General features: G+C 40.2%; 2 long non-coding RNA genes across 2 annotated transcripts in view; both read right to left on the reverse strand.

The window, feature by feature from the left end:
- LOC309842399 overlaps positions 1-9133 on the reverse strand; it is a 36225-nt gene extending 27092 nt beyond the window's left edge. Inside the window, exons 1-2 of the long non-coding RNA XR_014299631.1 lie at positions 9042-9133; positions 8720-8933 (exon numbers count right to left, since the gene is read on the reverse strand). This is a non-coding gene — a long non-coding RNA (uncharacterized lncRNA). The remainder of the gene's footprint in view (positions 1-8719; positions 8934-9041) is intronic.
- The window catches only part of LOC309842400, a 458493-nt gene that overhangs the window by 163202 nt on the left and 273365 nt on the right, over positions 1-21926 (reverse strand). The gene's annotated exons all lie outside the window — the stretch shown is intronic.

Consider the following 21926-nt stretch of genomic DNA (forward strand, 5'->3'; position numbering starts at 1 on the left):
TGACTTGTTGATTTTAGCCATTCTGACTGGTGTGAGGTGATATCTCATTGTGGTTTTGATTTGTATTTCCCTGATGACGAGTGATATGGAGCACTTTTTCATGTGTCTGTTCGCCACATGCATGTCTTCTTTGCAGAAATGTCTGTTCATGTCCTCTGCCCATTTCTTGATTGGATTATTTGTTCTTTGGGTGTTGAGTTTGCTAAGTTCTTTATAGATTCTGGACATTAGTCCTTTATCTGATATGTCGTTTGCAAATATCTTCTCCCATTCTGTCAGTTGTCTTTTGATTTTGTTAACTGTTTCCTTTGCTGTGCAAAAGCTTTTGATCTTGATGAAATCCCAATAGTTCATTTTTTCCCTTGCTTCCCTTGCCTTTTGCGTTGTTCCTAGGAAGATGTTGCTGCGGCTGAGGTCGAAGAGGTTGCTGCCTGTGTTCTCCTCAAGTATTTTGATGGATTCCTTTCGCACATTGAGGTCCTTCATTCATTTTGAGTCAATTTTCGTCTGTGGTGTAAGGAAATGGTCCAATTTCATTTTTCTGCATGTGGCTGTCCAATTTTCCCAGCACCATTTATTGAAGAGGCTGTCTTTTTTCCATTGGACATTCTTTCCTGCTTTGTCGAAGATGAGTTGACCATAGATTTGAGGGTCTATTTCTGGGCTCTCTATTCTGTTCCATTGATCTATGGGTCTGCTTTTGTGCCAGTACCATGCTGTCTTGATGATGACAGCTTTGTAATAGAGCTTGAAGTCCGGGATTGTGATGCCACCAAGGTTGGCTTTCTTTTTCAATATCCCTTTAGCTATTCGAGGTCTTTTCTGGTTCCATATAAATTTTAGAATTATTTGTTCCATTTCTTTGAAAAAGATGGATGGTACTTTGATAGGAATTGCATTAAATGTGTAGATTGCTTTAGGTAACATAGACATTTTCACAATATTTATTCTTCCAATCCAGGAGCATGGAACATTTTTCCATTTCTTTGTGTCTTCCTCAATTTCTTTCATGAGTACTTTATAGTTTTCTGAGTATAGATTCTGTGTCTCTTTGGTTAGGTTTATTCCTAGGTATCTTATGGTTTTGGGTACAATTGTAAATGGGATTGACTCCTTAATTTCCCTTTCTTCTGTCTTGCTGTTGGTGTAGAGAAATGCAACTGATTTCTGTGCATTGATTTTATATCCTGACACTTTACTGAATTCCTGTATAAGTTCTAGCAGTTTTGGAGTGGAGTCTTTTGGGTTTTCCACATATAGTATCATATCATCTGCAAAGAGTGATAATTTGACTTCTTCTTTGCCGATTTGGATGCCTTTAATTTCCTTTTGTTGTCTGATTGCTGAGGCTAGGACCTCTAGTACTATGTTGAATAGCAGTGGTGATAATGGACATCCCTGCCGTGTTCCTGACCTTAGCGGAAAAGCTTTCAGTTTTTCTCCATTGAGAATGATATTTGCGGTGGGTTTTTCATAGATGGCTTTGATGATATTGAGGTATGTGCCCTCTATCCCTACACTTTGAAGAGTTTTGATCAGGAAGGGATGCTGTACTTTGTCAAATGCTTTTTCAGCATCTATTGAGAGTATCATATGGTTCTTGTTCTTTCTTTTATTGATGTGTTGTATCACATTGACTGATTTGCGGATGTTGAACCAACCTTGCAGCCCTGGAATAAATCCCACTTGGTTGTGGTGAATAATCTTTTTAATGTACTGTTGAATCCTATTGGCTAGTATTTTGTTGAGTATTTTCGCATCTGTGTTCATCAAGGATATCGGTCTATAGCTCTCTTTTTTGGTGGGATCCTTGCCTGGTTTTGGGATCAAGGTGATGCTGGCCTCATAAAATGAGTTTGGAAGTTTTCCTTCCATTTCTATTTTTTGGAACAGTTTCAGGAGAATAGGAATTAGTTCTTCTTTAAATGTTTGGTAGAATTCCCCCGGGAAGCCGTCTGGCCCTGGGCTTTTGTTTGTTTGGAGATTTTTAATGACTGTTTCAATCTCCTTACTGGTTATGGGTCTGTTCAGGCTTTCTATTTCTTCCTGGTTCAGTTGTGGTAGTTTATATGTTTCTAGGAATGCATCCATTTCTTCCAGATTGTCAAATTTATTGCCGTAGAGTTGCTCATAGTATGTTCTGATAATTGTTTGTATTTCTTTGGTGTTAGTTGTGATCTCTCCTCTTTCATTCATGATTTTATTTATTTGGGTCCTTTCTCTTTTCTTTTTGATAAGTCGGGCCAGGGGTTTATCAATTTTATTAATTCTTTCAAAGAACCAGCTCCTACTTTCGTTGATTTGTTCTATTGTTTTTTTGGTTTCTATTTCATTGATTTCTGCTCTGATCTTTATGATTTCTCTTCTCCTGCTAGGCTTAGGGTTTCTTTCTTGTTCTTTTTCCAGCTCCTTTAGGTGTAGGGTTAGATTGTGTACCTGAGACCTTTCTTGTTTCTTGAGAAAGGCTTGTACCGCTATATATTTTCCTCTCAGGACTGCCTTTGTTGTGTCCCACAGATTTTGAACCGTTGTATTTTCATTATCATTTGTTTCCATGATTTTTTTCAATTCTTCTTTAATTTCCCGGTTGACCCATTCATTCTTTAGAAGGATGCTGTTTAGTCTCCATGTATTTTGGTTCTTTTCAAACTTCCTTTTGTGGTTGAGTTCTAGCTTTAGAGCATTGTGGTCTGAAAATATGCAGGGAATGATCCCAATCTTTTGATACCGGTTGAGTCCTGATTTAGGACCGAGGATGTGATCTATTCTGGAGAATGTTCCATGTGCACTAGAGAAGAATGTGTATTCTGTTGCTTTGGGATGAAATGTTCTGAATATATCTGTGATGTCCATCTGGTCCAGTGTGTCGTTTAAGGCCTTTATTTCCTTGCTGATCTTTTGCTTGGATGATCTGTCCATTTCAGTGAGGGGAGTGTTAAAGTCCCCTACTATTATTGTATTATTGTTGATGTGTTTCTTTGATTTTGTTATTAATTGGTTTATATAGTTGGCTGCTCCCACGTTGGGGGCATAGATATTTAAAATTGTTAAATCTTCTTGTTGGACAGACCCTTTGAGTATGATATAGTGTCCTTCCTCATCTCTTATTATAGTTTTTGGCTTAAAATCTAATTGATCTGATATAAGGATTGCCACTCCTGCTTTCTTCTGATGTCCATTAGCATGGTAAATTCTTTTCCACCCCCTCACTTTAAATCTGGAGGTGTCTTCGGGCTTAAAATGAGTTTCTTGGAGGCAACATATAGATGGGTTTTGTTTTTTTATCCATTCTGATACCCTGTGTCTTTTGACAGGGGCATTTAGCCCATTAACATTCAGGGTAACTATTGAGAGATATGAATTTAGGGCCATTGTATTGCCTGTAAGGTGGCTGTTACTGTGTATGGTCTCTGTTCCTTTCTGATCTACCACTTGTAGGCTCTCTCTTTGCTTAGAGGACCCCTTTCAAGATTTCCTGTAGAGCTGGTTTGGTGTTTGCAAATTCTTTCAGTTGTTGTTTGTCCTGGAAGCTTTTAATCTCTCCTTCTATTTTCAATGATAGCCTAGCTGGATATAGTATTCTGGGCTGCATGTTTTTCTCATTTAGTGCTCTGAAAATATCATGCCAGCTCTTTCTGGCCTGCCAGGTCTCTGTGGATAAGTCAGCTGCCAATCTAATATTTTTACCATTGTATGTTACAGACTTCTTTTCCCGGGCTGCTTTCAGGATTTTCTCTTTGTCACTGAGACTTGTAAATTTTACTATTAGGTGACGGGGTGTGGGCCTATTCTTATTGATTTTGAGGGGCGTTCTCTGAACCTCCTGAATTTTGATGCTTGTTCCCTTTGCCATATTGGGGAAATTCTCCCCAATAATTCTCTCTAGTATACCTTCTGCTCCCCTCTCTCTTTCTTCTTCTTCTGGAATCCCAATTATTCTAATGTTGTTTCGTCTTATGGTGTCACTTATCTCTCGAATTCTCCCCTCGTGGTCCAGTAGCTGTTTGTCCCTCTTTTGCTCAGCTTCTTTATTCTCTGTCATTTGGTCTTCTATATCACTAATTCTTTCTTCTGCCTCATTTATCCTAGCAGTTAGAGCCTCCATTTTTGATTGCACCTCATTAATAGCTTTTTTGATTTCAACTTGGTTAGATTTTAGTTCTTTTATTTCTCCAGAAAGGGCTTTTATATCTCTCGAGAGGGTTTCTCTAATATCTTCCATGCCTTTTTCGAGCCCGGATAGAACCTTGAGAATTGTCATTCTGAACTCTAGGTCTGACATATTACCAATGTCTGTATTGATTAGGTCCCTAGCCTTTGGTACTGCCTGTTGTTCTTTTTTTTGTGTTGAATTTTTACGTCTTGTCATTTTGTCCAGATAAGAGTATATGAAGGGGCAAGTAAAATACTAAAAGGGTCGCAACAACCCCAGGAAAATATGCTTTAACCAAATTAGAAGAGATCCAAAATCGTGAGGGGGGATAAAGGGGATAAAAAGTGGTTCAAAAAGGAAACAATAAAAAAAAAAGAAAAAAGAGAAAAAAAAAAGAATTTTTAAAAAAAAGAAAACACCTAAGAAAAATATAAAAAAGAAAAAAAATATATGTATTAGATAAACTAGTAAAAAATCGTTAAAAAAGAAAAAGGTAACAGTTAAAAAAAAAATTTTACCCGAAGGCAAAAAAAAAAAAAAATAAAAAAAAGAAAAAGAAAAAAATTAAATTAAATTAACCGCAAGACTAAAAAAAATCACAGGGAAAAAGCCATGAGTCCGTGCTTTGCTTTCTCCTCCTCTAGAATTCTGCTGCTCTCCTTGGTATTGAAACCGCACTCTTTGGTAGGTGAACTTGGTCTTGGCTGGATTTCTTGTTGATCTTCTGGGGGAGGGGCCTGTTGTAGTGATTCTCAAGTGTCTTTGCCCTAGGCGGAATTGCACCGCTTTTACCCGGGGCCGGGGTGAGTAATCCGCTTGGGTTTGCTTTCAGGAGCTTTTGTTCCCTGAGTGCTTTCCGTAGAGTTCCGGAGGACGGGAATACAAATGGCGGCCTCCTGGTCTCCGGCCCGGAGGAGCCGAGAGCCCAGGGCCACACTCCTCAGTGCGCGCCCAGAGAACCGCGCTCAGTTACTCCCGTCTGCCTGACCTCCGGCCTCGCTCCGAGCTCACCAAGCCTGCTACCGGTTCAAGGTAACACCGAGCTGTGAGCTTACTGTCGGCTCTGTCTCTGTAGCCGGCTTTCCTGTTCCAATACCCCCAAGCTCTGCGACACTCAGACACCCCCGATCCTTCTGTGACCCTGCGGGACCTGAGGCCACGCTGACCCCGTGTGGGCTTTGCCCCGGGTAGCCTCTGGAGCGATGTCCCTCAGCGGAACAGACTTTTAAAAGTCCTGATTTTGTGCGCGGTTGCTCCGCTGCTTGCTGGGAGCCGGCCCCTCCCCCCAGGGTCTATCTTCCCGTCGCTTTGGATTCACTTCTCCGCCGGTCCTACCTTTCAGAAAGTGGTTGTTTTTCTGTTTCCAGAATTGCTGTTCTTCTTCTCTTTGATCTGCTGATGGATTTGCAGGTGTTTGCAATCTTTAGATAAGCTATCTAGCTGATCTCCAGCTAGCTGAAGTAGTCTCGGCCTGCTACTTCTCCGCCATCTTGACTCCTCCCCCAGTAAATTATTCCTATCCCAACCAACTTCAGTTCGGGGGTGGCAAATGTGCCAGCCCGATTCCCCACTGCGCCCGGTCTCCAGCCGCAGGAAGTACGGCGGGAAACCAAAAAGTGCGGGTTCGCGGGCAGGCTCCCGGAAGTACCCCACTGCCTATCCTTTCTATCAGGAGAGGGCCTCTTCGTGTGGACCGTGAGAAAGGACTACTGGGCACCCTGTGCGTTTCTGCCAATAATACACAAGTAAACAAGCTCTGGTTCCCATAACATTGTAGTAAAAGCATTATAGGATTACCTTGTCCTGCAGTAAAAATGTGATTCACCAGAAATTTCACTTAAGCAGATTTTATTTTAAGAGCACGCAGCAAAAAGATGTTGCACACTTCTAGGCAAAATCTCAGTGTTACCAAAACCAAGCTGATAGGAATTTTTAAGAGCAGTTTCCAAGGTACAACTTGGAATCTCTACACTCTGAACTCTGTGTCTGTGCCTCTTTTATAGCATGTATAATGTCCACCAAGCAGAGCTTTTGCTCAGCAGAGTAGCTGGCATATAATAGATTTTCAGCAAGTATTTGTCAAATGAATGATAAAGGGGAAAAGTAAGACCTTTAGTGCTGTAAGATCCAGTCATGTACTCATGGCTGTTGTATTCTTCCTCCTCAGGGAAGACTTTAAACTCACATATTTTAGCTAAGTTTCCTACCACCTAGTCAAAACAAAAAGTTTTCTTATTTTCAGTAAACTAGAATATTCACTCAATCAGAACAATTTATTTCCCAAATGTTGTGGTAAAAAACACATGGGATTCAAGTTTTTCAAGTTTCTATCAAGGGCGCCTGGGTGGCTCTGGCTCAGTTGGTTAAACATCAGCTCTTGATTTCAGCTCAGGACATGATCTAAGGGTGGTGAGGTCATGCCCTGTGTTGGGCTCCACGCAGGATGGGAAGCCTGCTTGAGATTCCCTCTCTTCTCTCTTCTTCTGTTTCTCCCTCCCCTATAAGCCACTTGGCTTGCATGTGCTCTCCCCGTCTCTCTCCTTAAAAGAAAAAAGAAAAAGCTTAAATACCAGGGTTATCCCAGTCTGCACTAATATTTCAGACTTCCTCATGGTCATTTTCCCCCTAATTCTCTCCACAGTTATATACTCTGGAGTTATTTAACACATGATAATCTTAACCAAGGTTAACCCAGGATCATATTTGTCATATTCAAATAAAATTAAAATATCCTGGGGCACCTGGCTGGCTCAGTTGGTAGAGTACATGACTCTTGATCTCAGGGTCATAAGTTTGAGCCCCATGTTGGGTGTAGAGATTACTTAATAATAATAGTAGTTTAAAAATCTTTTAAAAAGTGAAATATCCTGGGGCGCCTGGGTGGCTCAGTGGGTTAAAGCCTCTGCCTTTGGCTCAGGTCATGATCTCAGGGTCCTGGGATCGAGCCCCACATCGGGCTCTCTGCTCAGCAGGGAGCCTGCTTCCCCTCTCTCTGCCTGCCTCTCTGACTACTTGTGATCTCTGTCTGTCAAATAAATAAAATCTTAAAAAAAAAAAAAAGTGAAATATCCTGACTTTCTTGGTGAAATATGTAATAGAAAATTCTTGGTTAGTCAGGAAAAAGATAAAACTCAAATTGTACATATCACATACTATATTTCTAGGTCTCTATTTTTATAATAAAATAATTACAATATTGCTTTAAATACTTTAGTACATAAATCTCCCATATGAAGATTTTAGACATGTGCACTTACCACTTAAGGAAATTAAATCTTATTTCTCCTTTTAAAGATTTATTTATTTATTTATTATTTGAGAGAGAGAGGGGGAGGGGCAGGGGAAGAAGGAGAGAGAGAATCCTAAGTAGACTCTCTGCTGAGCACAGAGCCTGATCCCATAACCCTGAGATCACGACCTGAGCTGAAGTCAAGAGTCAGACACTTAATAGACTGAGCCACCCAGGCCCCCCTCTTACTTCTCCTTAACAACAAAAATCAGATCTTTAATGGTATTACTGGCTGTGATGGCTGATCTTCACAGGTCATGCTGCAAATAGGACCAGAAAATAGGAGGAAAACTGAGCTTGAGTTCCCACTGCAGTAAAATTACAATCTGGTTGTGATACATTGACAGCTTTTACTATTACTAGTTATAAACTCCCTGGTTATGAATATATCTCATTGCTACCAAGAAAATCTGTATAGGAGATTTACTATATCACCAACACCAACAATTCTGATAGAAGTTAATCTTATCCTAAAGCCTAGATAAAATCATTTTTGGACTGAGCTCAGATACCTTAATAAAAATTTGTTTTAAACCATGGCATAAAATTGGCAAATTTGGAAAATCCAGGGGCTGGAAGTGATAATTAGATCAATATTAGAAATTATTTCTCTACCTATCTATCCATCTATCTGTTTATTTGACAAAGAGAGAGACAGCGAGAGCTTAGAACACAAGCAGGGGGTGGGTGGGAGAGGGAGAAGCAGGCTTCCCCAAGAGCAGGGAGTCCTATTGGGGGCTCCATCCCAGGACCCTGGGGTCATGACCTGAGGCAAAGGACTGAGCCATCCAGGCACCCTGCGTATTAGATTTTAAAGACTATAGATTTTCAAGAGCCCCCTCCCTTTTTGATAACATACGATTGTGGGCAATATTATCATAGTTGTTCTGTCATTTGCCTTCTTAGGGAAGCAGTGTCATAATTCCTTCTGTTTGGGGACCCCTCTCTCTTCGGTCCCCTGTAGAGCAGCCACAATAAGTTTGGCGGAGAAGCACAGCCTCATCATAGCTTTTATAAGAGACGGAAGTGCTGCACGCAGGGCACTGTATACCTATGCAAATTCGCTCTCTGAATGTATGTGTGGGCACTCTGTGCAGGAGAATCCATCCAGCGCCACTTTCTTCTCTGGGTCTCTGAGGGTTGGGTTTCCTTCCGGCAGTAAAAGGCGGGTGGGAATCTCTCTGACACCACTCTGTTTTCCTGCCTTGCTTTTTTCGCTCCTAGTGAGATATAGAGTAGCTCATACTCATTCTTTTGGTTGACGTGGACAGCCTTACCTTCCATGCATCTGACTTCAGCATGTGTTTTGTAGTCTTCAAAAGAATTGTGCCCCAAACGTCCCCCAGCTGCCTACAGGAGATAACTGCAGAGCGCAGGCTTGTGGAGCAGTGTGGTCAGTCCTTCCCTTCCTAAGCTGCACTCCGTTCCTCTGAGGGTCCCCCTGAGCTCTCAACTGTCAGAGTTCAAGGAAATCTGGCAATATTTTGATTTCTGTAGAAAAAGAAAATCGGTTTAAAAATTCAAAGTACCCGAGTAATCACTTGTGGGGGAAAAAAAAAATCTCTAAACTTTGTGTTAAACAGTAAAGCAGAGGGTCACCTGGGTGGCTCAGTCAGTTAAGCCTCTGTCTTCTGCTCAGGTCATGATCTCAGGATCTTAGGATCCAGTCCAGCATGGGGCTTCCTGCTCAGGGGGGGAGTCTACTTCTCATGTTCCCCCTGCTTGTGCCCTCTTTCTTTCTCTCTCAATAAACAAATTAAAAAAAAAAAAAAAAAGAAGAGTAAAGGAGAAAAGAAGTAGGAAATCCCCTCAATAGTTTTATTTAGAAAAAAAAAAAAATCGCACCTATGCTACCCTCATAGTAACAAGTAAAAATAATAATGCAGGAGCAGAACTTGGTGGACACATTTTTAACCATATTTTAAACTAGATTATTAAAATCCACAGTATCAAGTACAAGAGCACAGAATATAATTTACTCGATTTATACTCACTACTACATACCTGAATGATTTCTACATGCCATGTTGCTTCTTCTTGGGTGGCTTAGTGGTTATTGTGGATGATGAACCCCACCCTTTTGATCAGATAAAGCTAAAATATGATGATGTAGGGAGGAAAAAAAACCCTTATATTTATCAGCCAGTATTAAGAAGGATTTATAAGACATAAAATACCTAAAATGGAAATCTATCAGACTCTTTATTAAGTTTGCAACATTTTAAACAATATTATTGCTCATCAAGTTGCCCTTCAAAAAGCTACAAGCTTCTGATGCATCTATGTTAATAGAGGACTTAACTGATTTTTATCATGCTTACCTCTGATTTTCTTAAAACAACATGAGCTTCAGGTAAATTATTTTGCATGCACCAGTAAGACTTGACCTGTGCAGTAAACAATCCATATAAGCATGTTTTGTGGTCCTGCAAGTCCCTTATTCCTTTTCTCTAACCCAACAGATACCCATACGTTCCTTCTGTGTGGAAATTCTGAAGCCATCACTGGCACTGGGCCTTTTGGTTTTGTCTTTTAAAGTCTCTAGACTCCTCTCCACCAATGGTACGTGACGGGCTTCTACAGCCTCTTCCCTGTGCTCTTTCAGGAAAACTCGTAACTGAACAGAATGCCTCTGTTCTCTACCTTGCTGCTAGAGTCATCTTTTTATTGTTTTATTTATTTATTTTTATTTAAAAGGGTTTATTTATTTATTATTTGGGAGAGAGAGAGAAAGAGATTGAGAGATTGAGAAAAGAAGTGGAAGGAGGGACAGAGGGAGAAGCAGACTCCTCGTGGAGCACGGAGACCAAGGTGGGACTTGATCCCAGCATCCTGGGATCATGACCTGAGCTGAAGGCGGAGCGTTAACTGACTGAACCACCTGGGCACCCTATTTTTATTTTTTAAAGACTTATTTATTTAAGAGAGAAAGAGAGTGTGTGTGTGCTCAGGTAGGGGTAGGGGCAGAGAGAAAGGAAGAGAGATCCTCAAGCAGATCCCTGCGGCGTGTGGAGGTGCAGAGCCCAACATGGGGCTGATCCCAGGACCTTGAGATCATGACCTGAGCCAAAATCAAGAGTTGGATGCCGAACCGACTGAGGCACCCAGGGGCCCCTAGAGTTATCTTTTAAAATGCAGAACTGATCATTTTATTCTTCTACTCGGAAACCCACAGTGAGTGGTTCATTGCTCACCACACGAGTTACTGGTGGGACAAGATAACTCTAGCCTTCAGGATGCCTGGGTGGAAAGGCATAGCTACATCTCCAATTCATTGCCTCTAACCCCAAGCACTTTCTTCTGTGGTGGCCCCAGTATATTCATATATTACCGGTTTTCATTTGCACCTTTACCTAAAAGGTTTGGAAACACCTCTTCAAAGCAAGGATTCTTCATTGAGACCTGAGAACCCCTGGGAAAGCATTCTGCAGACTTCAGGATATTTGTGATCCTCCATAGTTTCTGGGAGTGGGTCCTCAAATAAGCTAAACTTAAAGGGGACTATACTTCTTAAAAAGTTTTAAAACCACAGCTCCGTAACACATGTCAGCCTTCACAATCCATTCTCTACTATCTTTGTAACATCAGCAACAGCCATTCTTGGCTGCGCACCTTCCACTCCAGGCACAGCAGACTGCTTAGCATTTTTCCAACCTGCCAGTGCTCTCCAGCCCTCATCCTTCTGCAACCTTATCTTCACTGCTTCATTCTTCTTACCTTGTTCTTTGGCAATAATGCATGGTTGACAACTCTCTGAAATGTGCTTTCAAGGTCCAATGCTCCATCACACGTTGTATCTTTAGCTTGGAATGCCTGCACGGTCTGCCTGGTGAACTCCTCCACATCTGTCAGGACCCAACTTAAACCTCCTGGGTAATCCTCTCCTTATTCCTACTAGAAGAATTCTTTCCTCTTGCTTTTGTGTTGTCTTTCTATTTTATATTAATATTTATGTTATTTTATATGTTATGTTAATATACTTTTTATACATAAGTATGTTAATACTTATGTTACACGAATTTTAATTTATTCTAAGTATTGCTGTATGTTTTTCTCCCCACAAGACTATGTTACTTGAAAGTCAGTACCAATTTATGCATTCTCCTTTTTTTTAATGCCTCTTTCTTTTTTTTTTTTTTAAGATTTTATTTATTTATCAGAGAGAGAGAGGGGGAGAGAGTGAGCACAGGCAGACAGAATGGGAGGCAGAGGCAGAGGGAGAAGCAGGCTCCCTGCTGAGCAAGGAGCCTGATGTGGGACTCGATCCCAGGACGCTGGGATCATGACCTGAGCTGAAGGCAGCCGCTTAACCAACTGAGCCACCCAGGCGTCCCTTAATGCCTCTTTCTATACCCAGCATATTGCCCTCAGTTGGTGGTGAATTGCGTGTTTGTTGGATAACTCTTCCTTGATCCTCATCTCAATCTGTGAAACTCTGACCTGATCCTTGAAGATTAAAATGGTTAAAATATCACCTCTGAAAAACCTCTTGACTCCAGGAGGTTAGGGGGAGCTCTCTTCTCTGTAATATTTCATAGTTCATAATTATACAAGTCTATTAAATCGGTTATGCCTTCTCTTACCTTGCTCAGATGTAAGAACCAAGAGCCTCCAGTTTGCAGAGTCAGCTCTGCTCAGTTTCTGGGCTTACTCTTTACCAGGGGAGCAACCAGCTCTGGGTTCAGCCCCACCTGTAAGTGTATTGCCCATCACTGCTGCCACCACCATGACCAAAACCAACTCTTACTTGTTTAGAACCCTAATGTTTTTACTTGCTGGTCCTTTCTCTCTGGAAACTGGATCTGTATATCCACTTGTCTGGGAAGCCTATTCCAAATGGGAGGATTTCACAGGAACCATAACATTCTGTCTTCCTCTTCGTATTCCTATCCCAACTTAACGATCAGTGCTCAACCAGATAGGGCCCAATCTTCCCCTCTGAAATGCTTATCATTCTGTTAAAGAAGGCTGAATTTAGAACCAGTTTAGTTTTCCTGACCAGGGTCAGCCAGATCTGTTTTCTGCTTCATCCCATTCCCAAAAAGCCTGGAAAAAATTATACAATTACAATGTTTAATAATCCCTAATGTTTAACACAATGACTCCTCTAGAGTGGATAATCAACATGAATGAATGGATAAATGGTCATCCAGTTTAAAAAAAAAAAAAGAAAGAAAGAAAAAGAAAAGAAGTAGGAAAGCAGAGACTAGTGAATACTTTGTCTACAAAGGACAACTATTCCCTAGTTCTGGCCATTTCTTGACAGGTGAGAACATGGGTGGAGGGTTGCCAGACCTTCTACTTTTTCAAGAGAAGCTGGACATCCAGATTTTTTTGTGACTTTCTTGATATTGTGACAAGAAGGAGCATACTTCCTGTCCAATGGGGTGTCCTCTTGCAGGATCATGTATTCAAGTCAGACATTTCCCAGGGTGAAAAATATAAGGTAGTTTTCTTTCCTTGATTTTCAGTGCATGTTGAGTATCAGTATTTCTGGAAAGCAGGAGCAATCACAAAGGTTCCTCTTCAGGACTTATCGTGATGGAAACTAGTTAGGCTATTTTGATTCTTGGCCATTGTTCTCCTCAGCCTATCATATGCTATTGCCAGAACAAGAATATCCAAGAAGTCAGAGTCTGGAGGCACCGGGAGCCTGGGACAGATAATTTGGGTCATGTTGACTGAAGAATAACTGTTTCCTAAAAAGGAGACCATTAATGTGGTTCCTTTGCCATCTTCTGCCAACGGCTTATGACAAGTAAGACCTGGCAAAATATAGGCTCAATAAATATTCATTGAGTACATGAATGAATGAATTAATGATGATGAAAAAATATTCCATATTTATAGAAATTTTTACAAAGATGATCAGTGTCTTTTCAGTGCAAATTTTCTTTAATTCAATATCATGAAGGTATTCATGATAACTAGAGGTTTTGTTTCAAATTTACTTCAGAGAACTTCTCTTTTTTATTTTTTAATTTTTATTTTTAAACTTAATTTTTATTTTAAATAGGGAAATATCTCTAGTGCTACAGGCATCATAAAAGTCGTCAAAATTGGGTGCATAGCAACCAAATGGATCATAGAGGCTTTTATCCTGAGGGCCACAGAGCTACCCCCAAAAAGCCTTGCAAGGGGAACTCTTGCAAGAACCCCATGTGAGGCAGCTACCCCAGGGACAAGAGGGTGGAGGCAAGTCCGGCCAGCCTTCTGGAACTTCATGTCAGGGGCTGCCTCTCAAAACCCGTCAAAAGGAAGCTTTCTTTTTTTAGTACACCACCTGTATTAACTGGAGCCAAAAGTGAACTATTTATAACTTTGTGCATCATAGGACACAATCAAGACAGTGAAAAGGCAACTCACAGAATGAGAAAGTATTTGCAAATTATATCTGATAAGGGATTAATATCCAGAATACATAAAGAACTCCTATAACTTATCAACAAAAAAAACAATTTTTTTTGTTTCAAAATGGGCAATTTTTTTTATCTGAATAAACATTTCCCCAGAGAAAATGTACAAATGGCCAATAAACACATGAAAAAGTGCTCAACACCACTAGTCATTATGGAAATGCAAATCAAAACCATAATGAGATACCATTTTACACTCATTAGAGTGGCTATTATTAAAAACAAACTAACAGAAAATAAAAAGTGTTGGCAAAGATGTAAATGAATTGGAACCCTATGCATTGCTGGTGGGAATATAAAATGGTGTAACTGCTGTTACAGTGTGGTGGTGACTCAAAAAATTAAATGTAGAATTACCATATGATCCAGCAATTCTAATTCTAGATATATATCCAAAAGAATTGAAAGCAGGGACTAGAACAAATATTTGTACATTCACGTTCTTAGCAGCATTATTCATAATAGCCAAAAAATGGAAACAACTTAATTATTCTTTGATGGATGAATGGATATACAAATAAGATGACACTGTGTGTGTATATATAATGATATCATATATAATATAATAAACATAATGTAATATAACACAAAATATAATGGAATATTTTATGTGTATATATATGTATGTGTGTGTATTTATATATCCAGCCTTAAAAAGGAGGAAATCCTGATGTGTGGTACAACATGGATAAACTTTGAAAACATTATGCCAAGTGAAAGACGCCAGACAAAAAGGACAAATATTATATGATTCTGCTTATATAAGGTATCCAGATTAGTTCAATTCACAGAAACAGGAAGTGGAATAGTGGTTACCAGGGGCCAGGGAGAGTGGGGGGAGGGGAATTAGTGTTTAATGAGAACGATGAAAAAGTTCTGAAGTTGGATAGTGTTATTGGTTGCACAATGACGTGAATGTACTTAATGGCCCTGGATTGCACACTTAAAATTTTTTAGAAGGTACATTTTATGATATCTATATTGTACCACAATTTTTAAAAATGGAGAGAGAGACAGGAGAGAGAGAGGGAGGGACAGTGCTAAGACAAACAGCCCCAAGACTGCAATAGGTGGAATGAGTTAATGTTGGTACTAATCTCTGCAGTCTAACAACTTGTCTTCAGAGAGTCTTACCGCTCCAAGGGTGCTTGGTTCCAGCTCTGGATGTTTTAAATGTGGTGTCATACAGCATTTCCCTTGGCATGGGCATATCCATGGGGATTTGTTCATCAGAAGAAAAGTAATCCTTCCAACTTTCAGAAGCATATGAGGGGGAGAAAGCATGATGTCCATCTCACTTTTCCAACATCATTGCCGGCACTCTACCCAAGTCCCATATAACCTCATGCCTAGACTCTTATGTTAGTTTCCTTCTTCCTTTTAATTCTTACCTCATTCAACATATATTACACTATTCTACCATATTTATTTTCTAAAATACCACCCTTTCTTAGTACATGACTTTACTTCCTATTTCATAAAGGCTATATCACACATGAATGCTCTGAACTTCCTGCCCTTCCCCCCACTTCTAAAGACGTATCTGCATATGCTGTAACTTAGCCTCTTTTTCCTGTTCCAAAAGGAGAGATTTCAAAACCCTAATCCAGCTACCTGTACTGGGGCTCTCATTCCCTCCCACCTCCTGCATCCATCAGCCATCTCTTTTCTTTCCTGTGCCTTCAGCCTCCTTTTCCTTTTAGCTCTTCCCCTTCAGCCTGTAAACAAGCTCAAGTCTTTCTCAGCTAAAAAAAAAAAAAAAGGCATTTCTTAAGCTGCCACCCTGAATTTCTCCTACTCACTCCCAGGCTTCTTGAAAGACTGTGTTTCATTTGCTTTCTGTACTTACTTCCCACCCCCATAGGCTTCTGCCCCCACCTCTCTACAGCAACTGCTCCATGAATGTTATCTCTAGCCCTTAGGTGCCAAATCCAGAAGGCAGTTTTCATTACTTATTTATCTAATCTGTCTGCGGCTTTGACACTTTGGGCTAAAATCTTTTTTTTGGTGGAGGGGGGCGGTGCTGGTTTCCGTGGAACCATTTCTCCTCACTCTAGAATCATCTCTTCTTACTTTGTCTCTGCCCACACTCAACTACTGGCGCATCCCACCTATCTGTCCTGTGCTGTGTCTTCTCAGCCCATGTATTGATGAGCTCTCCAAGCTGATGGCATCACCATAAACTGATAATTCCCAAATCTCTTTGTCTCCCTCAGCTCTCTCCAGTTTGCTAGACTTGGGTGCATACTGAACATGTCCACTTGGACATGCAGCATATTTTATCGTAATTCCCTCTCCCCAGAGCAGTCCCTCTCACCCGTGTTTTCCATATCTTGGTAAATAGCATGACCATCTATCAACTGCCTGAGTTAGAAACATGAAAAAGATTCTGTGTCTTTCCTCTTCCAATCCAATTAGGCATGAAGTCCTGTACATCTTACAAAAGTAACTCCTCAAGCCGATTTCCCATATTCATCTACCCTGCCTGGGTGGCTCAATGGGTTGAGCCTCTGCCTTCAGCTCAGGTCATGATCTCAGGGTCCTGGAACTGAGCTGAGCCCTGCATTGGGTTTTCTACTGGGCAGGGAGCCTGCTTCCCCCACCTCCCCCCCGCCCCCACCGCCTGCCTCTCTGCCTACTTGTAATCTCTCTCCCTCTGTGTCAAACAAATAAATAAAATCTTTAAAAAAATAAAAATAAAAATAAAATAAAATACTCTTTGCTATAAAATTGTCAGTGGTGAGTTCAAATCTTTTGTAAGAACATCTGCAAATTTAAACCATACCCTTTATTTTATTCAAAAGTCAGAGTATGACAAGGAGATACTACTTCACATCCACTAGGATGGCTATAAACAAAACAAAGCAAAACAGAAAATAGCAAGTGTTGGCAAAAATGTAGGAAAATTGGACCCCTTCTGCACTGTTAGATGTAACTAACAACTGTGGGAAATATTATGGCAGTTCCAACAAATGAAACTTAGAATTACCATAGGATATAACAGTTCCACTTCTAGGTCTGTATATAAAAACTTGAAAGCAGGCACGAGAACAGATATTTGTACACCCATGCTCATAGTGGCATTATTCACAAAAGCCAAAATGTGGAAACACCCTAAATGTCCTTTGACATTGTCCATTCACAAATGGTATATATATCTGTATATGTGTGTGAATATGTATGTGTATTAGAATATATATAGATATATATGTATGTGGTATATATACACAATATATATTGCATATGAGCATCATGAAATGTTATTCAGTTTTCAAAAAGAATGAAATTCTGACACATGGTACAACATGGAAGAAGCTTGAGGACATTGTGCTAAGTGAAATAAATCAGGTACAGAAGGACAAGTCTTGTACGATTCCACTTATATATGAGGTACCTGGAGTAGTCCTATTCATAGAGGCAGGAAGTAGTAGCATGGTGGTTGCCAGGGATGGAAGAAAGGAATAATGAATGATTATATGATGGGCACAGTCTCAGTTTAGGATGATGAAAAAGTTCTGGAGATGAGTAGCACTGATGGTTGCACAATAATATGGATACATTTAATGCCACCAAATGGTACCCAGGGATGCCTGGGTGGCTCAGTGGGTTAAAGCCTCTGCCTTTGGTTCAGGTCATGATCCCAGGGTCCTGGGATCAAGCTCCGCATTGGGCTCTCTGCTCAGCGGGGAGCCTGATTCCTCCTCTCTCTCTGCCTGCCTCTCTGCCTACTTGTGATCTCTGTCTGTCAAGTAAACAAATAAAATCTTTTTTTTAAAAAATGGTTGGGAGAAGGGGGTGGGATTATGGACATTGGGGAGGGTATGTGCTTTGGTGAGTGCTGTGAAGTATGTAAACCTGGTGATTCACAGACCTGTACCCCTGGGGATAAAAATATATGTTCATAAAAAATAAAAAATTTTTAAAAAATGGTTAAAACAGTAAATTTTGTTATGTATAGTTTACCAATATCTTATTCAACTCAGGCTGCTATAATAAACAGAACATTGACTGGATGGTTTAAAAAATAAAAATTCCACCCCCAAACTACTAGAACTCATACAGCAATTCAGCAACGTGACAGCATACAAAGTCAATGTGCAGAAATCAGTGGCTTTCTTATACACTAACAATGAAAATACAGAAAGGGAAATTAGAGAATCAATTCCATTTACTATAGCACCAAGAACCATAAGATATCTGGGAATAAACCTAAACAAAGAGGTAAAGGATCTGTACTCGAGGAACTACAGAACACTCATGAAGGAAATTGAAGAAGACATAAAAAGATGGAAGACCATTCCATGCTCATGGATCGGAAGAATAAACATTGTTAAAATATCTATACTGCCTAGAGCAATCTATACTTTTAATGCCATTCTCATCAAAATTTCACGGGTATTCTTCAAAGAGCTGGAGCAAATAATCCAAAAATTTGTATGGAATCAGAAGAGACCCCGAATCGCTAAGGAAATGTTGAAAAACAAAAATAAAACTGGAGGCATCACGTTACCTGATTTCAAGCTTTATTACAAAGCTGTGATCACCAAGATAGCATGGTACTGGCCCCAAAACAGACACATAGACCAGTGGAATAGAGTAGAGAGCTTAGATATGGACCCTCAACTCTATGGCCAATTAATCTTCGACATAACAGGAAAAAATATACAGTGGAAAAAAGACAGTCTCTTCAATAAATGGTGCTGGGAAAACCGGACAGCTATATGTAGAAGAATAAAACTCGACCATTCTCTTACACCATACACAAAGATAAACTCAAAATGGATAAAAGACCTCAACGTGAGACAGGAATCCATCAGAATCCTAGAGGAGAACATAGGCAGTAACCTCTTCGATATCAGCCACAGCAACTTCTTTCAAGATATGTCTCCAAAGGCAAAGGAAACAAAAGTGAAAATGAACTTTTGGGACTTCATCAAGATCAAAAGCTTCTGCACAGCAAAGGAAACAGTCAAGAAAACAAAGAGGCAACCCACGGAATGGGAGAAGATATTTGCAAATGACAGTACAGACAAAACGTTGATATCCAGGATCTATAATAAACTCCTCAAACTCAACACACACAAAACAGACAATCATATAAAAAAAATGGGCAGAAGATATGAACAGACACTTTTCCAATGAAGACATACAAATGGCTATCAGACACTGAAAAAATGTTCATCATCACTATCCCTCAGGGAGATTCAAATTAAAACCACATTGAGATATCACCTTACACCAGTTAGAATGGCCAAAATTAACAAGATAGGAAACAACATGTGTTGGAGGGGATGTGGAGAAAGGGGAACCCTCTTACACTGTTGGTGGGAATGCAAGTTGGTGCAGCCTCTTTGGAGAACAGTGTGGAGATTCCTCAAGAAATTAAAAATAGAGCTTCCCTATGACCTCGCAATTGCACTCCTGGGTATTTACCCCAAAGATGTAGTGAAAAGAAGGGCCATCTGTACCCAATGTTTATAGCAGCAATGGCCACGGTGGCCAAACTATGGAAAGAACCAAGATGCCCTTCAGCGGACGAATGGATAAGGAAATGTGGTTCATATACACTATGGAGTATTATGCCTCCATCAGAAAGGATGAATACCCAACTTTTGTAGCAGCATGGACGGGACTGGAAGAGATTATGCTGAGTGAAATAAGTCAAGCAGAGAGAGTCAATTATCATATTGTTTCACTTATTTGTGGAGCATAAGGGAATTGGGGGAAATTGGAAGGGGAGGTGAATCATGAGAGACTATGGACTCTGAAAAACAATCTGAGGGGTTTGAAGTAGCGGGGGATGGGAGGTTGGGGTACCAGGTGGTGGGTATTATAGAGGGCACGAATTGCATGGAGCACTGGGTGTGGTGCAAAAACAATGAATACTGTTATGCTGAAAATAAATAAATTTAATTAAAAAAAATAAAACCATAGTTTCTAAAAGGAAAAAAAAAAAAAGAAAAATAAATAAATAAAAAAAAATTTATTTCTCCAGGTTCTTAGACGCGAGGACAACGAAAGTCAAGGGGCCAGCACCTTTGGCATCTGGTAAAGTCCCACTTTTTGGCTTGTAGACCAGCTGCCTTCTTGCTGCATCCTCACATTGCTAAGAGAAAAATCATCTTTCTCCTGTCTCTTCTCATATGAACACAGTATGAGGGCTCCCACCTCAGGACCAAATTACCTTCCAAAGGTCCCACTTCCCAATGCCGCAACAGTGGGGATTTAGGCTTTAGCAAATGAATTTTGGGGGACATAAACATGTAGTCCATAGCAAACCACAATTTAAAAATTAGAATATAGGGGCACCTGGGTGGCTCAGTGCGTTAAAGCCTCTGCCTTCTGCTCAGGTCATGATCCCAGGGCCTGGGATCAAGCCCCGCATTAGGCTCTCTTCTTGGCAAGGAGCCTGCTTCCCCCCTCTCTCTGCCTGCCTCTCTGCCTACTTGTGATTTCTGTCTGTCAAATAAATAAATAAAATCTTTGAAAAAAATTAGAACATATTTCTCAGATTAATAAAAATTATCATTCTTAACATGTCTTCCTGTAGAGTTCCAAGAGTGTAGACTTTGTCCTCAATGAGACAAGGGGGTGTGAACTAGCTGAAGCCAGTGATATTTTGCCAGAAGGGTAGGAGGGGCCAGTTCTCAAAGACAGTCGATGTCAAAGAACACTCTGAAACTCCTGGATCTTTAACTGAGAAGGTGACCTTAAGGAAGTCTCTATTCCTCCAGAAACTCGGATTCCTTTATTTGGATCCTTCTAGAAGTTCAGGGAGAGAGTATGTGCTTCCCAGTTTGAACAGAACCCTTCCTACTTCTGCTAAAACAAGCATTCTTACAATGCACTCCAGAACAAAACAGAACTATCGTTAAGCGACAAAAACAAACAGTTTTAAAATACATACATTTCTGAAGTAATTACGATGCAGTTCAAAAGCTGAATCAAAGAGAAAAGTGTCTCAAGATCAGCACAAAGCCTTGGGGAGCTCTAACAGGAAAATATGTATATGATTGTTAAGTGCCAAAGTAAATACAGCACACAAACCCAAAACTTATCTGTGTGGTTTCCATAGTGTCAGTATATATATGCAAAGCTGGTCTGACTGCACTGAGACCCATCAAAGGTCATGGAAGTAAAAACAAAACTCAGACTGTCTGTGTGACCCTTTGGCAAGCGAGTGCCAGGGTTTCTGGCCATTTTCTCATTTGTAGAGAAGCGAGCGAGAGGTGGCAGTCATGTTCTTTTCCTTCCTGTCCCCACCCCCCTCGCTTCTCTCCTCTCTCTTTCTTTTCCTCTCTTCCTGAATTAAAGCATTCTTTTCTTTGAGTTCCAGGAAATGAAATTCAAATTTATAGTGAAATGTTACTAATGAAAGAGTTACTAATGAAAGGTTACTAATGAAAGATGACTAATGAAAGACCCATTCCTTTTAATATATGTTTATTTCCATGTATAACTACAGTAGAGTTAAAATGAGAACTAGTTTCTTTAAAACTGATCTGTTTTGGGGGGATAAATATGCACTCTTTTAAATTTTCCTCCTGCTTGTCAAATCACAATGACTTCAGATAAGTGAATAACACAAGTATGTCTGCTGTAGCAACGCAGAATCAGGATGAGAGGAACAGCACATAATAAATTTTTCTTTGGTCATGCTACAGTTTTGGGGTTTGGGGGCACAGATTAGTAGGCTACTGAAGTATTAGGTGGGTGTGGGTGACAAATTATATTCGTTGAAAAAGTGGCTACACTCAATGGCATGAATTTGCTTTGGTATTTAGAAGTTTAAATAGCAGCTGTGTAGTGAGGATACTTTTTGGTTTGGTTTGGGTTTTTTTGTTTTTGTTTGTTTTTAAGAGGCTGTAGTGGTTTATTGCTTGCTTAAAAAGCAATAATTGATTGATTGATTGATTGATTGATTTGGCGCAAGCTGTATGCCCAACATGGGGCTTGAACTCATAGCCCCAAGATCAAGAGCCGCATGCTGAACAGACTGAGCCAGCTGGGCTCCCCTGGTTTTTTGTTGTTTGTTTTTGTTTTTTTTTTTCTTGAGTGGAAAGCATGG

The sequence above is a fragment of the Mustela nivalis genome, assembly GCF_964662115.1.
Source record: "Mustela nivalis genome assembly, chromosome: 10".
NCBI classification, from domain to species: Eukaryota; Metazoa; Chordata; class Mammalia; order Carnivora; family Mustelidae; genus Mustela; species Mustela nivalis.